The sequence below is a fragment of the Leptonotus elevatus genome, chromosome 15 (assembly GCF_054856555.1).
Source record: "Leptonotus elevatus isolate MCC_2025b chromosome 15, RoL_Lele_1.0, whole genome shotgun sequence".
In the NCBI taxonomy this organism is placed as follows: domain Eukaryota; kingdom Metazoa; phylum Chordata; class Actinopteri; order Syngnathiformes; family Syngnathidae; genus Leptonotus; species Leptonotus elevatus.
Genome location: NC_141253.1, coordinates 2,877,325 through 2,897,500, shown reverse-complemented (window position 1 = coordinate 2,897,500; position 20,176 = coordinate 2,877,325). Strand labels below are relative to the sequence as shown.

At 39.7% G+C, this 20,176-nt stretch overlaps 1 protein-coding gene across 4 annotated transcripts in view; it reads left to right on the top strand.

Annotated features, from left to right (window-relative positions):
* The window catches only part of fibcd1b (fibrinogen C domain containing 1b), a 151,363-nt gene that overhangs the window by 36,029 nt on the left and 95,158 nt on the right, over nucleotides 1-20,176 (top strand). The window contains exon 1 of one of the 4 annotated variants that reach the window (XM_086096262.1): nucleotides 7,218-7,236. The exons of the other annotated variants lie outside the window; for them this stretch is intronic. The gene's annotated coding sequence lies outside the window, so the exon portion shown is untranslated. Of the gene's footprint in view, nucleotides 1-7,217; nucleotides 7,237-20,176 lie in introns of those variants that run through there. 4 annotated transcript variants of the gene reach the window in all.

The window sequence follows — 20,176 nt, the reverse complement described above, 5'->3', positions numbered from 1 at the left end:
TTTTTGAAAGCGCTTAGACACTCTAATTAATTCCCGCACATGTGTATCAATTTTTGCATTTACCATCTGTTCGGGATGATTTTTCTGATCAAGTCTAAAGTTTGAAATTTCTTGGCATAAGCGCGTCATTAGGAAAGTCGTACCGTTTTGGTCATGAATGTGAATGTATATAAACTGCATATAGTTGAGGCTGCATGCTGATAGCTTGTGTTTGCAAATGTTAGCACAGTGATCTGGGATATGGCTCGCATGAAAGTAGTTGAAAACGATCGCATATGGGTACTAAATTACAATTGAGCACTTGAGAGCATTAGTGCAAGCACACGCGGGTTTATTCGTGCTTATACCAGACGGACCACCACCCACCATGGCATCTCCTCCACATGAAGGAATTGCTTTTGCACCGCCTCCACGTTGTTCTGGCAAAGCTGCACTTCTATTGATAAAGTTGATAAAGGAATGCTTGGCCATGCACCTGACGGATTAAACATCAAATCCCCCACCTCGCCACCCTCACCCGGCGGGGATGCACAGCAGCCAGACAGCAAACACTAAAAGTCCCCGACGATCAACAAGCTCTACGAGAGGGGGAAAAAAAAAATGTCATCGCCCCGTAGATTTGTTTGTCTGGTTGGTAATGCGGCTTTTAGACGAGTGTTTTACAGGAGATTTGGACACCGGCAAGAAAAATAGATTTGTTAGAGGCGCTATTGATTGGATATAAACGAGTGGCGGGTGACATTTGAGAAAATGACTGGAATTCCAATTCCAGACAAATTGGAGCTGCGAGAGCGCAAAGGCAACACGAGAGGGAAGCCAAACATTTAGTACAGAACAAACCACATGAAGTGCTCGCCGAGCAAATGCGCGCGCGCGCCAGATACAACGCCGCTTTTTCCGAGCATTGTATGGCCATGCGCAACTATAAACCCATGAAACATGCTGAAGGCAATTAATGAGCATCTATGGGATTGGATAGGCCCTGCGTTTACGCACTTGTCAATCTTATAAGCTTAAATGGAGATTGAAAAAGTACAGAGACTGCGGCTGTCACATCAGAACTACTTCAACAGTCTGTGATTGACTGGCGATCAGTCCAGTCTTTATCCTGCTTATTGATCTAAAGTTTGCTTGGATAGACTCCATCTCAACCCCCACCCTAGAAAGAAAGAGCAACAGGTAAGATTTCATCGGTGCCACATCAACTGCCACCGTTGTTTCTTCTATTGTATTACATGGCAGGCAGCAACTGCTTTTACGCGAAGCTGAATGTCTATGATTGACTGCCGACCAGCAAAGACTGTACTCTGCCTTCCACCCCAAAGTCACCAGGGATAATCGTAAATGTCACCTGCGCCCATCCTTCAACAGGACGACCGGTATAGAAATAATTCATCACCGGCCGTTGCTACGTCAGGGAGTATAATGATACGTATTAGTCTGTTGCCTGCTGCAGCCCGCCGCCTCAAATCAGAGAACGAAGACGGCGAAAAGGGTTGTCGCAAAACCAAATGGATGGAACAAGCTAGCAAACAGACTATCACCCGCACAAAGTAGAGAGGTGTGGAAACAGAAAAGCACAAAAGTACTTGCGTAGATAAATGACCAAATCATAGGTACCTCTGGAAAGAGCAAGTTAAGTACTGGCTACTGGCAATGCATTACAGTGACAAAGGTTAAATTGCCACCAGGTCACAAGCAGGCAGACAAACAAAAATCCGACATCACCTGATTCCTCGTCGTCTGTTGTTGTGACCACTGCTACCGTTGCAACCTCAAACCTCATATGTCGAGCAAAAAAAAGAAAGTCATTGGACAAATATGCGCAATATAAATTAACCTGTATAATGGAACGTATGGCTTTCCACCGGGTTCAATTCAGGGACCTCTGCTGTTTTTGTTGTATCTGCTGCCCCTTGGTTCCATCTTAAGAAAACAGCGGTGGTTTGTTTTAAAGTGCTCTATAAATATAGAGTTGAGTTGAGTGATGGGAGTCAGCGTACTGATTGCATAATTTGCAATCCCAAGTTGAGCAATTTACTTGTCCACAGCTCTTTGAAACTTTGGTATTTATTGATGCTGACAAAGGTTTTGTGGATGAATTTTGCAATGGAATTCAATGGAGCAGATACGAGTTCGATGGACCTTGACTGTTTGGGGGCGTGGTTTGCAAAAAGGTCAATTCTAGTTCAGCACAACTAGTACCTCCAACAAGGTTAACTCATTCACACCAGCCATTTTCACCGAAGCAAGTCTTTTTGCTCCCAGCTGTTTTACTGGATTTTCACTGATTTTGCAAGGCCCACAGAATATTGGGTTCTATTGCTATAAAAACATAGAACCTACCAAGAGAAAGATTAGAGTCTCTTCTTTCATCAGGCAAAAAAAAGTACATTTGTATCTGTTTACGTTTTGCAGCAATTGGCATTAGAATATAGCTAAGTTTCATCAATATTCACATTCCTGGTGAAAATACTGTCAAAAAGAGTTTTTTACAACATGGCCTTGACTGATCTTTTATACTCTGCTGCCACCTGCTGATTGTTTTTTGCAATAACTACAATTGCTTTAAGCCACCTCTTCATGTCATAAGCTGCATCAAAGCATTCTGTATACTCTTTCATAAATAAATAAAAAACATTTAAAAAACATATAAATACGTTTTTGGGAGTGGATACCAAAGTATTAAAAAAATATTTACACATTTTTGGGTTTAAATGAGTTAAGAACCATTGTTCTACATCCATCTTTCTTCTGTCGCTGACATTTATAAACATCGGTTAATGTAAAAAAAAAACGGTGTGTACCAGGCTCAAGGCGTTATCTTTTCACCATGACAACCACCGCCGTGTTTCAAACACTGGTAAGTGTGGGTCATGTGGGCGTGTGCGGGTATTCTAGAAAACCTGTCTTCTGATTGACAGATGGGTAAAAGGGTGTACGGCGTCGCGGGTGAACCCCTCACGGCGTGATGGATGTCGTCTCCGCCGAGGAGCAGCGTAGCACATTTGGAGGCGCTTCATCAATGTGCTTTGGAGCAGCACTAAACATTAGTTAGCACGTCCACCGGCTGACATTTTCAATTTGGGACATATTTGCCGCGCTGCAAGCATATGTCGGAATCGAGTATCAAGAGGATAAAGTCGCAATTACTCGAATGAAGTTGAAATATTAGGAGATTAAAGATGCAAATTTACAAGGATAAAAATGGGATATTAATGAGAAAGTTGTGGGGTTTTAATGAAGGCAAAATATAACAAGGATATCCTGATTTTCAAGAAACATAATTCCCAAAATGTGCAATTTCTGATAATGAAGTGGCAATATTAGGAAAATGACATTTTGATGAGAATAACGAGGTAATTTAAGTTTTATAATTACGGCCTATAAGTGTTTTTGATATTTACATACTGTAATTGTGACTTTCACAATGCATTAGCCCACATTAGTGTTAGCGGCACCTTGTAATTTATGTACAAATTTGGTTAAAGTTCCCGCCCTAGAAACAAAACACTATAATTCTACGATGGTAAACGTAGGATATTACAAGAAATTGTCCTCCATTTCATAATAATAACAGCGCAATGTTGTGAGAATAAAGCTTTTAAATTTGTGATCTTAAAAGAACATTAAGTCTGAACTTCCTGAGAAATCATTAAAAAAATTAGAACACGCATTAGAATATAGTAAAGTTTAACCATTATTTACAAACCAGTTGAAAACACTGGAGAAAAAGAGCTTTTTGCAACATGGCCCTGGCTGATCTCTTATACTCATCTGCCACCTGCTTTTTGTACCATTGCTTTAAACAGCCTCTTCATCAGAAGCTGTATCAAAGCCTTCTGTATGCTCTAGCATAAAAACAAACAAACATAACAAAAACGTATAAATACGTTTTGGGAGTGAAAGAGTATTAAAAAAAACATGTATAAATTTTGGGGTTTTAATGTTAATTACTGTAAGTATGATTTCTTGTTAGTGTCGCGTTCCGACTTGTGTCCATAAAGTCGTCGCAAACACATCTTGCTACGTTGTCATTGGTGCATAATGACAGGAATGAGACTTAGAAGTAATCTGTTCCATCTGTTGGCCTTTGACAAGCGTGCAGTCTGCGGGTTGGCTTCGGCGCGGACCGAGGCGCCGGGTCGTGCCGGGACTGCCGAGTGGGATTAAAGTCATCTCTAGCTTCATTAAGGGTGTGAAAGCAGAGTAGTAAACGTTGGGGAGCCTCCCTGTCCACACAAATCTTCTCACTGCTCATCTCCTTTCTAATCATCTCGACTGGAGGACTTTTTGTGTCTCATTTAAACCAAAGCGCAAGATTCACGAGTAGTTAAATTGGACGGTGCTTGGTGAGGGTCGACTTCATGCAATGGACATCTTTTCTAGTAAAAAAGAAAAAAAGAATTAACATCTTGGAAATGTTTGTTTGTTTTCAAATGTACTACTCACATGAAAAAGTGACAAATTATTAGGCTTGATTCAGTTGCTCTCATAAATTTGCTAAGCTCTATTATGTATTTATATGGGAAATTGAGGCAATTTTCTTTGCATTTACGTTACGTTTGGTCATGTGAAATTCGCAATGCGAGCCCGAGGGCACCTTGACGTCAATTTCAGCAGATGGCGACAAGACAAGACTGATAAATATTGATTCCACGAACAAAAAATGTGATCAGAATGTTGTGTTTAGACTAGTGGGGGCACGTGCCTTGAGCTTATTAATACAAAGATGTTTTCCCTCTTCTAAATAGATTTTGAATTTGAATTTTCCAGGTACCAGTGCTTCCAAGTTTGAATTGTTTTGCATTTGAAGTAATATTAATTACAATTTGAAATTACAATCATTGTTTATCAGTAAAGTGTTTTGTTACCTAAAACTGATTGGAAGAACATAAAAAATATAAATATATAATATGTATAAATTAGGGGTGTCAAAATTAGTGCGTTAAAGTAACTTTAACACCACTAAGTTACTTCATTTTTAAGATTAGATAGCTATTAATATGAAAAGAAAAATCTTACAAACGCAATTAGGCCATCTAGTGGCAGAAAAATTACCTCAACACAAATCAACATCTCACAATTTTAACTAAATTTTAGGAGTTATTATGAAACGACTGTATCAATGACTAAAAGTTGCAACCATAGTTCTATTGGTTTAACATGTTTTTCCCCTTTTATGTTAACAAGTTAAAAAAAAAAGATTGTACATTTTATTGTACATTTAGAACAGATATATAATTTGCGATTAATTGTGATTTAACTGTTAGTTATGAGATTTAATTACAATAAAAACATTTTTATCACCTGACACCCTTAGTATATATTTGTTCCTGCCTCTGATTGAGCAAAGTCCGATTTAGCCCCCAAATGGTCTCAAAACCCAAAATGGCTATTTTCCTGTTTTGAGACCGTGTGTTGTCATGATACACGTGGACATCCAATTTCATGTTTATTGCTGAAACTGCTGGTGGAATTTTTTTGGGTGGCGTATCCTTTCACAAAAGGACTCATGCGCTTGCAAAAATGTGTTGAAGCTCCCCAAAAGACAACAACACTAAAACCCAAACACACCAAGTTTAAACAACCCTTAAAATATGTTACAGCCAGTAACCAGACAGAATAATGGAGGTGCTAAAGACATGGTCCGTATGTCCAAGTCCTTGCGTTAAACGAGGCAGAGATGGATTGAGGCAAAAAAACAAACAAACATATTTTATAAAACAAGGACGAGAAGAAGCTCTCGCCACAAAGCACCTGTTAATTTTATATGAACAGCTGTCCCGCCGCGACCTCGGGGAAAAAATGCGGCAGCCAGTGTTGCTTTGCTGTAAACATCTCTAATATATACAGCCACTAAAAAACACACACAGGTGAGGAATAAAGTGCAGATTTACTGTTTGCATGCATCCTTCAGTTCACTGTCCATCGATCTGTTTTTGGCCTCGTTTCCCCCCACGGCAGGGCCATTGATTTCCGTCACGCCGATGCCATTTCCCCATTTGATGCTCGTTAAACCCACCCGCCCTCGCAACTTGTCGTGGCGAGCGTCAACCAGGGCGCTTGTGTTCTTTGACGTACTTGGAGCCTGGTAAAGTCTGCTCATCTGGTTCTACAGAGCTCCACGTAGTTGCTTCTGCGCTAAATCGTTGCTATTTTACTGCGCATAGCTAGTACGAGCCGCAGCTCAGTGTAAAGTGGTACAAATGAGTGATTTTTTTTGTGTGTGTGTAAAAAAACGATAACATACATACATTGGTTTGCTAATTGGTACAAATGACTGACTTTTGGTAAAAATATTTCAACGTACGTACAAACCAATGCTAATTGCTTTGCTAATTGCTAAATACTCATTTGCACAAATGAGTATTTTTTTTTTATAGAAATGCTAGCATGTGTACAAACCAATGCTAATTGGTTTGCTATTTGCTAAACGCTAAATGGTACAAATTAGTTTTTTTTGTTTGCTTGTTTTTTGGTAAAAACGTTGCGTGCGTACAAACCAATGTTAACTGGTATGTAATTGCTAAATGTTAATTGCTACAAATGAGTGATTAAAAAATATATATTTTATACAAACACTAATATAACCCTTGGTAAAAAAGTTCACATGTGTGTATTGCTTTGCCAATTGCTAATGAGGTTTTTTTTGTTTGCTTGTTTTTTGGTAAAAACTTTAGCGTATGTACAAACCAATGCTAATTGTTTGCTAATGCTAAATGCTAAATGAGTGTTGTTTTTTTTGTGTAAAAACATTGCTAATTTTAGCTCCGAACCAGCACTGGCATCCGTTTATCATGAAAGTGGTACAGTGAACCCCTGTTATATCGCAGATTTAAAAGTGATTATTTTCCCTGATTTTTTTCTTCTTCTTTCTTTACAGTATACATCGGGTGACCAAACGTCCTCATGCATGTCCACTTTTTTAAATCCTGTCCGGGCATCTGTTTTTTCTTGTTTAATTCATGAAAATGCCCGGTTTTCATTGTGCTACAAATGGGAGGCGGAGTGCCCCGTGTTACCGCGACTGGTCGACCTCGGACTGCTCCCACCGGGCGACTGGCCCAAAAATGGACCAGAGATTTTTTTTTTCGACTGGAAAATATCTGCCCAGGCTCAATAAAGGGAAACACGACACTGCACGACATCATCTACAGATGGACACTTTTGTGGAAACGTTGAGCCAAAATGGCGACGGCCGCTCATTGGTTTCCCCTGGGGAGGTTCAATCAGGTACGAGACGTCCACACACAGCAAGCCTTCACAAGCTCGCCGCCGGTGTCTATATTTGTCTTCTCGCGCGTCTCAGAAGGTCAGCTGCATTCATGTCTCCTTGTCATGTTCACAGCGGGGCGTTAAAGAGGCCCGTACTCATTATATCTTTACACACGTATACACACGCACACCCCGTTGAGGTCGATGAGCTCGAGTTGGGATAAGCAGTTCAAGCATGTCAAAATGTGAGCACGTAGCTCGGCAGGAAGAGGCGAAAAGTGTGACAGCTGTCAGCTGTGTGATGAGGGTTGTCAGCCCCATCGTACAGTAATGTAGTCTAGTGGTTCATATAGTTGATGTTCATGAAATACCGTGGGGACATATTGTGCTCTTCACAATCATCACTCGTACTGTAGTGCTCCACATAGCTGACATTCATGCAGGTCTTATGGGACCACTTACTAAGCAAAGCTGTAGTGGTTCACATAGCGAATTTCTGAAGACGTGGTGTGGGATCCATTCCCGCCTAATGCACTTTTTGCAATTTCCCTGTGATTGATTGGTAACCCTAAACTAAACTAAACTAAAAAAGCAGTCAATAAACCGAAACCTTAGGCCCAGTCATTGGAAGTGTAGTGGTTCACACAGCTAATATTCATGCAGCTGTCATGGGATCAATTGCCCGCCAAAGCTGTCTTCGTTTCACACTGTGATTAATTGGTGATTGTAAATCTGGATGGATAACTGGAATGGGATCAATTCCTGCTCATTGCGTTCCTAACAACCACCCAGTGGTTGGCAAGCGACACAAACGTCACACTCTAACGCTGGAAATTAGACCCAAACTCTTTGTTAGTGCAGTGGTTAACATAGTGGATTTCTGAAGATATGGTGTGGGATCCATTTCCGCCCAGTGCACATTTGGCAATTTCCCTGTGATTGATTGGTAACTCTAAACCTGAGTCATTGGAAGTGTAGTGGTTCACACAGCTGATATTCATTCATACAGAATATTTTTTCCCATTTTTTTCGGAGTAAGTGTTCCCTGTTTTATACAATAATTATTGTTTCTGTTTTTTTTAAATATATTTTTTAAATGTTTTTCAGAATACCTTACACTGAAACATTAATAATACTGTGTGTGTTACTAATTACGGTACATGCCTTACCTTAACTGAGCCAGAAGGTACGTTGGAGGTATGTGGGAAAGAACCCGCTTCTGCTGTTAGCGAGTCTGCAACAAGTCACTTGGAGTTCAGAGGTAAAAAAAAAAAAAAAGAAAGAAAGAAAAAATATTGCTTTTCTGAATATTTTTTTCCCCGTTTTTTGGAATTTGTTTTTTTATGACAGAAAAAAGTATTCAGAAAAACAGAAAATAAAAATGTCGTTTAGTTTCCCAAAAAAATGAGTCAGAAAAACAGGATACATATTTTTTTTTTTTCATGTAACGACAATACGCTTCCGTATGTATGAATGGTACTTTTGCACCAAATGTTTCCAGCTTCGTACATTTACTACCTTCTAAAAAGCTTTCATTAGTCCCCAGGTGGAAGTCGCGGCAGGCTTTTCCGCTTCTTGATCAATAACTCCAAGTTCTATTGTTATTGATCGTGGCTGGCTTGGAGTTTATGTCACTATTAGCCACTAGTGCTCTTTTCACTTGGTAATAACGTACGTAAATGACGGCTATGTGTGGCTAAATCGCCCTACACTATATTATGCATATTTTTCTGACAATATGAAAATAGCGCTTTTACTGTAAAGGTCAATCGGTGAACGAAATGACCACACTACAAATGACCGGTCGGCAACGATCACTCTACGCTTGCCGTCTCTCTTTCTTCCATTGGCTCCCCTCTCATCTAGTGCTTTGACGCCGAGGCGCTATGCACATCTTTGTGATCTCATGATGAATACGTCGCGGATGTCTTGCTGGGCGGTATTCCTTCAACGCTGTCCTTCATCCATCTGAGTTTTGAGATCCCGCAGCTGCGGGTCGTTACGGCGCAAAAAATCATTACGGCAAGACGCAGCCGCGCGGAAAACAGATGGTCTCGCCGGTGAATCGTGACAGGCCTCGTCTGCTTTCTTGCGACGGAATATTTCCCGGCTCCGCCATGCGACGTGATTATCCGCCTTGTTCTGTGTCGTCAGCGTAGCAATTTAACATGGCAATGGATGTGAGGTAATGCAGGGGGATATGTTTCACTGTTCCACTGTAAAATCCGGGCTGCCGAGAGAAACATTGTCAAGGTTCGTGGTGGACTCAAGTGCAGGGAAGGTGCGGTATTTTCAAAAACAGAAAGGCAAACAAGGAATGAGGAGTAATCAAACATACAAAATGAAAGGACTCACCACGACTGGGAACGCTACACTTGGGCAAGACCTGAGTAGCTGATTGGTAGACAGATGGGAACGGTCTGACGAGAACACAACATGACAAAACAGAATAGAGAAAAGGAAAATTATCCATCATTCTTTTACAGTTTGCGGTTGTGGATACAGAGACCACACTAATCCATTATTTATACAACTAAAAACGTTCAAATTTAATGAATTGATGGAGTTTAACCGCCTTAAAATATGGTATAAAGCCCATCATGACATTTTACCAGTCAATATATAAACCAAATTTATAAAAAGAGAAAGTGAGTACAAATTATGAGGAACAGATTTTTTTTTTCAAACCTAAATATAAAACAAAACAAAAAGAATGATGTGTTTCAACTCAAGGTGTCAGTCTGTGGAACAATCTGGATTGTAACACAAAATCTTCTCAGTCTATTTATATTTTTAAAAATAGCACAAGGACATGCAGTTGAATTATTTTCAATTATTTTGTCGTATTGTTACACTGAAAGCGTCTTGACCGCTTGCTGTCATTCATTTTGTTTTTGTGTGTTGGTTTTTTGTGTTGATCAGTGGCAGACGAAACAAGTTTGACTTGTTTCTGTTCCCTTTCATTTCTTTTACTTTACTTTGAATTTGAATATTGCTTTATATTGCCTTTTTTTCTTTTACAAATAAAAAAATGCATTGATTGATTGAAAAAAAAGTATTAATCAACAACTAATCAATTATCAGATTAATCGATAATTATTTTTGATAATCGATTAAACTTTTAGATAGCTTCTTCTGTCTTTTTTTTTTTTTAATTGTCCAAATGCTCGGAATTCCAGCTCCTCAACGGTCAATATTCTCCGATTTTTGTCGTCTTCCATGGAAGCGGACTAATTATTGCATCTTTCCTCACCTTACAGACCAAACCAGTAATCGAATCATAATTAATTCATGTTTGTGTACTGTTAATTTGAAATATTGTTTTTTTTATCTGATAAATCGATTAATTGAAAAAATAATTAACAGATTAATCAATTACTGAGATAATTATTAGTTGCAGATTTAATCAAAGCAAAATCAACAAAATCACAGATCATGATAACCATATATATTTTTTAATGCTTTTGTCCCTCCCACATGCTTTAAAATACATTTAAACTTACTAAAACAGTTTCGCAGCTAGCAGGGTCCTTTCAGGTTGTCACTCCCAGATGAAGTTTACTGGAAAATGAACACCACAAAAAACAAATTGTTCAGACACGTCACATAATTTGATCTAGCATAAAGTCTGCTAGCTTAATGCTACCAATGTGAAACCTTCAAGATGGTTTCCCATGATTTGGCATAGATGTAACGGTAAATTAAAAGCGTTCAAACAAATGTTTGAGTATAGAAAATGTGGTACCGTGTTACTCTGAATGCAACATTTAACCACTACATTAAATATTTTTCCTGCGTTTCCCCAGATATTGGCGGTACAGTAGGTTGTTACGGTGCTTGCTTTTCATCGCCCTAACCCGACCCTTAACTTCTAACCAATTCTCGACGCATTGTCAAACATGAATCAAAACCTGTCGTCCACATTTGAGTTGCATTTCCTGCCGCGTTTTCCCACGCATGACTGATTCCCGCCGACGAGGTCCGTCCGTTCACGTTGCGGAAATCGGAAACGCCGCACATTTTTCACCTGGCCGTGACTTTAATTGTTGCTAGGCGGGATTATCCAATTTCCACACCCGTACCATAAAGTCGCCAAAGCATGAATGTAATAAAACGCCACTTTTGGAACGCGCTAGCACACACGCGTGCATATAAACCACTGGCGTCTATTTGACAGGATCACGGGAGGTCGGCGCAAGGTTATCAACATTTGTCCAACATATTGATAAAAACGTGCCGCCGGGGAAATGAGAGGTCGGCAGGGTGAAGAACTGAATCAAAGACGAATACTAACAGCGAGGTGCAGCCGGCGCGGCTTTGGGGGCGGCGCTTAGCTCGTATCAATTACGCTAAAAGTCGAGAAGTGACAAGTGAGCCAATTAAGCCTGAAGAGGCTGCAGGGCATGGCGGCGTCCAGTCTTTCTTGGAGGTCAAAGCAAAGCGCACACACACACACACACACACACACACGTACACACACACGGGTCATATAGTACGGCTTCCATTTAACATGCATTATGTATGCTTTTTAATGAGGCCAGGTGATTCATTGTCGACGGATTTTTACTTATGTGTGACCATGATTTCTTTTTCTTTCTTTTTTTCTTTCTCCCGCCCAGAAACCACATGATTAATTCAGACACGGGGACGCTTCACGGCTTGCCTTATTGATCACGGCGTAGCAGCTCCTGACCAAGTTGTTCTTTTCCTCTCTCTGCATCGCATTATGTTAAGTTAAATACTCAGGAGCAGGAATGGCAAAACTGGCACTGTGATAATGTTGTGTAATAGAAATGTTACATACCACTTTTTTTTGCTACCTACCTAGCTCCCTACCTAACTCCCTTGGTGCTCGTTTACCTGCTAGGGAGCTAGCTAGTAGCTAGCATCAGGGTTTTTACTTTCAGGTGCTAGCTAGCTAGCTCCCTAGCTAACTCCCTTGGTGCTCGTTTACCTGCTAGGGAGCTAGCTAGATAGCTAGCATCAGGGGCTTAAGCCGAACTGTGGCAGAGTTTTTACTTTCTGGACCTGGATTTGCCAACTCTGGCCACCAGTTCTTGCCCATCCCTAGTTGTGATATCACATTACTCAGGTTTCAATCCAATTGTTTAAAAAATTTTAAGCGAATTTACTGAAAATGCGCAAAACCGACCTGCGACTTATGCCCGTTTTTATCGGTTCTTCTTTTGCGAATATTGAGAGGGGACTCCACCGCTGTAGGTGGCGGTATACACCATAGAGATGTGATCCACCAGTAATTTAAAAGAAGAAGACAAACTGTTTTTTTTTTCTTTTGTCATTCCTGACAAACCGTAGCGTTTTTTTGCTGTTTCCCATCTAAAATAGCATTATTATTCGCTTCTTTAATTAATTCCCAAAAGATTTCAGATTCGTCGTCTCCCAAACATACCTTACTTTATCGTCCGCCATTGCTTTTGGACTACAAGCGTACGTGTGACGTAATATCCGGTCAGAACGTATGACGTGTATCCGGTCTTGCCAGCGGTTATTTGCAAAACATGTTTCCAAAGTCAAAATTTGCATTTTCCTTTTTTCAATACACTTCAAAATCCACCCCCTCTAAGCGTAAAAACTTTTGGGAGAATTGTGGGCCCTTATTTGAATTTCTAGCATTTCCTTTCAGTTTTATTTTAGCTTTTCTTGAAAATTCGAATAAAAATGGGTGGATCGAAACTCAACTATTATTTGGCTGATAGTCATTGCCCAATTCTCGATTAATCTTATACTTTGGAATAAAACCGTTCCAATTTTTATGGAACTGAGAACGGTGACGTTTTTTTTGTTATGTTGTGAAATCTGACCGCCAAGGTGTGAATATTTGATATGATTTGGTAGCATATGGGGTAATGATGTAATACTACCCGATATCATTATGTGATACAACTGTATGACACGGTCACATAAATAGTGTATGTGACTACTTAAAGTGGAAGTCAACCTTAAGCATTTCTTGACAATAATATGTTATATGTGACCTCACTAGTCTAAACGTGACATTCTGATTAATATTACATTTGTGGAATATGAGTTATAAAGCAAAATCCAGCCGTTTTTATCCATCTCAAGGGGCGACCATTTTGCCTCTTGCTGTGGACTGCTCAGGCAACGACCAATCACAGCTCACCTGTTTCCTGAAGCTGCCTTTAAAGGCGAAGTCAACCAAAACAAAACAAAAATCCTTACAATAAAATGTCCTATGCAGCCACTCTCGTCTCAACACGGTATTCTGATTAATATTGTATTTATGGAATATAAGTTAAGCAGCAAAATCCATCTCATGGTGCGGCCATCAGATATTTGATTCCTGTTTTTTTTTTTTCCAAGCAAGAATTTTGTTTTGTTCTCATTGGAGCGCGCCATCACACACCACCGCAATGCGCCGGAATGAACTGTAACTCTTGTGAAGAGTTTGACCTCGGCCAAGGTCCGCGGTCTACCGAGTGCTATTCGAGTTGGTCCCGTGGTTTTCGACACGTAAGGCGGCAAACGCACTCGCTGAGAGTCATGACTTATTGATGCTCGAGCCGGAGCCTTGCGGATCCGCCGGCTGACGGAGACCCACGCACGGAGCTGCCGTCCGCGTGTATACTCATGTAAACAGCCATTGACCAACTTCAACGTCTCTTTTAAGGCGAGGACTACTCATTCCACCTGCGGAGATCTCCGAGAGACTCTTGTTGTTGGAGTGTGCTGCATTACCTTTACAATCCTCCGCTAGTACACAAGCTACAATAACACTGCTGATTTTATTCGACGTAAAAGCAAGATGACCAGGTTTACTGTATACTACTTCCCTTGAAGGAAACTCCGGCTCGCTGCTGTTGTTGCTTTCAGCGCCTTCACACTCGCCTGCTTGTGCACAAAGCTACACGACAGAAGCTTTCAACAAGCCAATTCCATCCAACATGTTTGCTTTGACGCAAAACAAGAGGAAGACGTGACGAGATGACGAGGTTTATTAAACGAAAACAAATAAACCCCACAACTCGGGACTACCGGAAAAGAATTAGTTGCGCTCGTGAAAGAGAACCGAAATAGAACAAAAGGGTACAGATGTTATAAACTCGAGTCGGTAACGAGGCCCAAGGAAGCGCACTGGGTTTGAACACAGACGAAGGTGCAAGGAGGGTGGCTAATGAGAGGACGCAGCGCAGCCGGGAAAGTACAAGGGAAGGTAAAACAATTATAATTATACCTTGACTGTGCCTGATGTAGAAAGTCTACCTCTTGAATCAAGAGCTGGTGGTCTAGAACGATTTCCAAACATTCCTGACCACCCAATAAATAGTTACCTATATTATGAATATATACCGCAAACTATAATCGCAACACTGTCACAAGTGCGCTCATTTCGAGCTGTTTGTCGCTACCAGACAAGACAAAAGACAATTAAACCAAAATGTTCAACCAAATCATCACATTTTGTCTAATAAAAGTATGCTAGCTTCACGCTAACATTATTGCAAAATGCCTTGATGGAATAAACATTCAAACAACCTCTACTTTAACGTATACAAATATTGTACAACAATAGTCACAGGCATATTGTTAGCCTAAACACACAGTTGCCCAAGTCATATTTAAATGTTTTGGGAATGTTTTACTGATTTGGGAATAACTAAGTTAATTGTGTGAATGCTGATATGTTATTCTACCTTTAATTATTATATCTTTTTATTCCACCATATTTTGTCTTTCAATTACTAATACAATTCTTGAGCGATTCAAACCATTACAACTTCAACATGTTCCAAAAATTCACGATTCGCGGGCCATCATTTGACTCATTCCCAACTTCCACCATTTTCCCCCAATTCATCACACATCCCCATTCATTTCGAATTTGACAATCAAAAATTCACTCTCATTCAAAATTCAAATATCATTTCACCTAATAATATATAATTAAATATCATTCAATAGCATTCCACATCATTCAATGCATGCATTTTAACCACAGCCATTTAAGATACACACAACGGCCCACTTCCCTAAAGGCAAACTAATGCGTGTCCCTTGTCTCGGTCCCTTCTTGTGTCTCTCATGTGTCCTTAAAAGAAGACGACTGAGAACATCGAGCTGATGACACCGGTGACAGGTGCTGTCCCATTTTTCTCCCGGCTGCGGAATACCGGGGTGAAAGGTTGCGGTGCAATCACATCGCACCGTAGGTCCCCTTGTTCATCATCTCTGAACTCCATCCATGTCTCTCCGGCCTCTAATGGCTCCTCTTCGCAGCCATACACCAACTGTAATAGAATTATGACGGAGAGTACTTCGCGGCCAGCTGCACCCTGTTTTATTCTCCCTTAAACTAGCCTTTCATTCAACACGAACAATGAATAACAATTACAATGAAACTATATTCTAATCTGTTATCTACATAGGAAGATTAAAAAACAGATGATTGTATTTTAGCATTCTCATGCCAGGGATAGACTAGACCATGAGCAGGTAGCATAACATTAGCACCTAGCCCCGTTAGTTTAGCTAGCAAAGTTAAACAGCACCGCAGAGAAACAAAACAATACAATTGACACATGACTTTAGCACTTTGGTTAATGAGCTATGTGCCTAGCGTTGTTAGCTTACCTGGTGAAACTAAGCCTCACGTTGGTAGCATCATGTTGGCATTTTGTAATAATTAGCTAATGTTTGTAGTTCCCTCACGTCTGTAAGTAGTGAGTATCCAGAGTAGGAAATCATTCCTGCTTTACTCCACCCTGGACAATCACTTTACACAACACTGAATTTGCAAACGCCATCGATAGGTGAAAATGCCGTGGCCATACACGAGACCAATTACCATGTCATCCTGTTTGGCAGAGATGAGAAAAGTAATGACATTTTGTACTTGAGTAAAAGTACAATAACTTACAATACACATAAAAAATGACTTTGGTAAAAGGAAAAGTACTCATTCAAATAATGAGGGGGGTCTTTAAAGCAGCACGCATTTTAAAATTGTTCTTTTTTATTTATTTTTTACTTTTTTTAAAATAGTCACCACACCCCGTCACAAACAATGTCAAAAACCATAATCATTTTACTTATGTTTAAAGCAAAATAGCAATTTTCAAAATTGTCAGGGTGCAATAAACTTTTTTTAAAACTGAAGTTTCATGTACAAATGAAATCAGTTTACGCAAGTACATACAAATGACAACGTTGTCATGAGAACAAAAAACAAACGATTTACGGAAATAAAGTGGAAAAAAAGAAAATGTTTTGAATAAAGTTTCATGTACAAATAAAAATATTGTCAAAAAAACGGGAAACATTTTTGTAAACTGAAGTTTTACAGCAAATGATATTTCCAAAGGAAAATTCATCTAAACATTTCAAGATGAGAAACATTTTTACTCAAGTGATTCATGTGGAAATATTTGCTAACAACACGTAGAAATGTACAAAAGCAATTTTTTTAAATAAAGTTTTCCGTGCACATAATATGGGCAAAAACTTTTGTTTAAACTATTCGTAAAAAAAAAAAAAAATCACAAAAACCCTAATTCCGATTCATACATTTGATGTATCCAACAAAATTCTTAAAATCGATATTTACTCACTACCTTCTCAATACTAAATGTTGTTTTGTATTGTTGTATAAATTCCGCCTTACTTTTGGTTAGTTAAAACAGCCCTTTTGTTTTTAAATTTTATTATGTAAAGAGGAAATTGTGAAACAATGACATTTCGTGGCTTTTATATTTCTGTCGAGTGCATCATCTCATTTCCTCCACATGAATAGACAACAGACCTTTGGGAAATAAGGGAACCTAATTGGGAATAAAAAGTCAGATGCACGGCCGTATACAATGCTCATCAGGTGACAGCGATAGGAAACGACCCAAATTATAATAAAAGCTTGCATCATCATTATCATCCAAGCGGAACAAACACAACAACAACATCAGTGGTCGGCAAGGCGGAAAAAAAACAAAAAACGTTGACGAGCTAGCCGGTAAATAAACAAGCGCTAACCGCCGTTGGGACGGTGCGAAATCAATTAAGCGGGGCGTCCGTCGGGATACGGGGGAGGATGTTTGCTGTCGCTCCCTGATAAGAATATTTTTCTGCGCTTGATTTCCGGCCGTGCCAAGAGGAAGATTATCGCCTGGCACGGGTGGCGCGAAGTGGCGTTGCCTGTGCCAGTTTTTCTCAGCACCGCAGCCAACGGGGGGGAAGAAACTCTTGGCCTTGTTGAGTTCTGCTAAAAAAAAAATTCTTAAGGATTACTGACGAATCTTGATCCAATTTTTAATGCTTGAGATGGCAAAGGTATGGATTTTACAATTTGGTCGGTTTATCCCGATATGGGACCATTGCGTTGGCTTTTCCCGCCGCTCTCACTGGTCTCGGGTTAGATTGTAGGAGTGTGGGAGGGTCCGCATTCAGCAGCGTATTTGTACGACACGGTTCACATTCTAATCATCTACCAATCATCAGACTGCCATATTATTAAAATATATAAAAACTCAATACTTAAAATTAGACTAAGTAGCGTATCTTTACCAAAATGTCAAATGTAATCTGAAATACAACATTAAATAATTGTAACTTTGCTAAAAAACAAACAAAAAAAAACACGCACAGGTCAGTTAGGCTAGCATAGCGGCATTTAGTGGAAATGTGTAGAATGAGAAAAACACAAAGCACTCACTGATTAAATGAGCCCTAGTAGCGTTGTTAAATATAGCAAGCCCCACAATAAAACATCAAACGTAATCAATTTATGAATTGCAATAGCACACGCTAGCTAACCCTTTTCTAAAGGTAGCATGTCATGACAGCTTTTTGCTTCACTTCATTTGTGCTTTCAATTCAACGCTGCTCCTCTGAGACACTTTGTCAGCAATCTTTCGCTTGTTTGTCAAATGACTTCATGTGTCGGAATTTTGGCCGTTTTCCTCACTTTTTGAAGTTATAATACTAGCCGGTATCCCCCAGGGGTCTGTTCGCCGCCACTGTCGCTATGTTTAGCCTGGTCCTTGTGGAATTTCAGACTCTCCGAGCTTGGCTGACAAATGTTTAGTATTTTGGATGCTACTTCAGAACTCTATTAGATGGGAGGCTTTCTTTTTTTTTTTTTTTTAAATATCAAAATGTTAGTGTTATACTCTATTAGAACACGTCTATTTATTATGATTTTATACGAACATGAACAAGCATATATTGAGTGTTATTTTGAAAATCAATTCGATGGAAGGTGTGAAAGAGTAATTGGATGAACATTTATTTATTTATTTATTAACGAATATTAAGCCAAGTTTCTGGAATATTACAGATCACATCAATTAAGTATGACGTGTTACCATGAAGACAATGCACTTATTTTGAGTGTTCTGTTTTTGTCTCTTTATGACATTCTTTCTGCAGAAACGAGAACCAAAATGATGTTGTCGTGTAAGCTAACCATCCCATGGTTTGACCCATTTCCAATTACTTTCTAAAATAATGGAAAATAAATGTAATGAAAGTCATCTTGCATAAACACTACCTGTCAGTCTTGACGAGGGCTCATCTGTTTGTTATTGTTGTTGTTGGGTCAAGCAGAGCATGTGCAAATGCCATAATGGATCCAGCTGGGAGATCTCCTGCAGTGAAAATAAAAAAAGGATTTCCACCTGGATGAAAGTGCATAGTAAACAAAGCGATGGGTGGGCAGTGAAAATAATGCTAAATAAAGGACTCAGCCATAAAATATTTTTGAGGTAACACTCAAAATGTGGAGCAATACATGACAAATAATATAACAATATTCATAGACATGTATTATTTATCCTCTGAGAAGAATGACTACTATTACTGCTAATGTATTGTACTGGCCCCCAAGCAGCCAACCAGAGGGAGCAGCGCAATGTCAAATGAATCAATGCAAAAAATGTGGTAAAACATGTACATTTTTTCTGGAGTACATATTATAGAAGGCTATTTTTCAATATTAAAACACACGCTAGAAACATTTCGGTTAATTTTTGTTGAGTTTGGACACGGCATGTTTTTTTAAATGTTATTTTTTTCTTCTAAATACTGTAAAAAAAAAATGCTATTAATTTTATGTAGTATTAAAGAAAAATATATCAGGATCATTACCAGGATCTAAAACTTTATTCGCATCACAGAATGCACATTTCACCACCTACTGGCCTGGCATGCATTTTGCATATTTTAACCAAATTCATACATAAAACTTTTGTAAAACACAAAGGTAACATTTGATTTGACTGTTTCTTTTTACAAAAAAATGTATATTAGCAAACGTTTGCTAACTTGCCTTGACTTTGGACAAGGCCTTCCCCCCGCACCCCTTCCACTCATTCTTCGGCAGTATCAAATTGGCTTTTCTTTTTTTCCCCCTGACCCCAAGATGAAAGAACCGGAGTCACTTTCATCCCGCCGGTCGCTCCGCCGTCAAGGTGCCCCCCCCCCCCCCCCCACTTCTCCTGGTAACCACCGTAATGTTTCAGCCAATGAAAAAAACTTCGATTTTTACGATTTACGACGGGTCATTTTCATTCTCCTCGGCTGCTGGGAGTGCGGCGGGCAAGGTGGTCCATTTTCATTCTGTCCTTTGGAATTTCTTTGGCCGGCAAAGCTCGGCACCTGTATTACAGGCCGCACAGTCAACGGGTGCAGCCGATTCCGAGTGGGAGAAGAGTGATGAAATCGTTGTTTTGGAACGCGACGGTGATAAAACAGCCTTTTCTCCCCTGGGTTGACTTAGCACACGCTCCTCATTTTAGAATATTTACACGCCTGGCTGTTAAAACCGACACCTTTTCCCACTTTTTTTCCCCGATTGTAAATAGCCCGGGGCTGCCGTTGTGTGTTTTAAAATGAGCTTTACTGTGATCGTGTATGCAAGGGATGTAAGCACTGGCGAATGTGGCCTGCCGAGAAGTACAAGGAATGGTTCAAGTGATACAATTCCGAT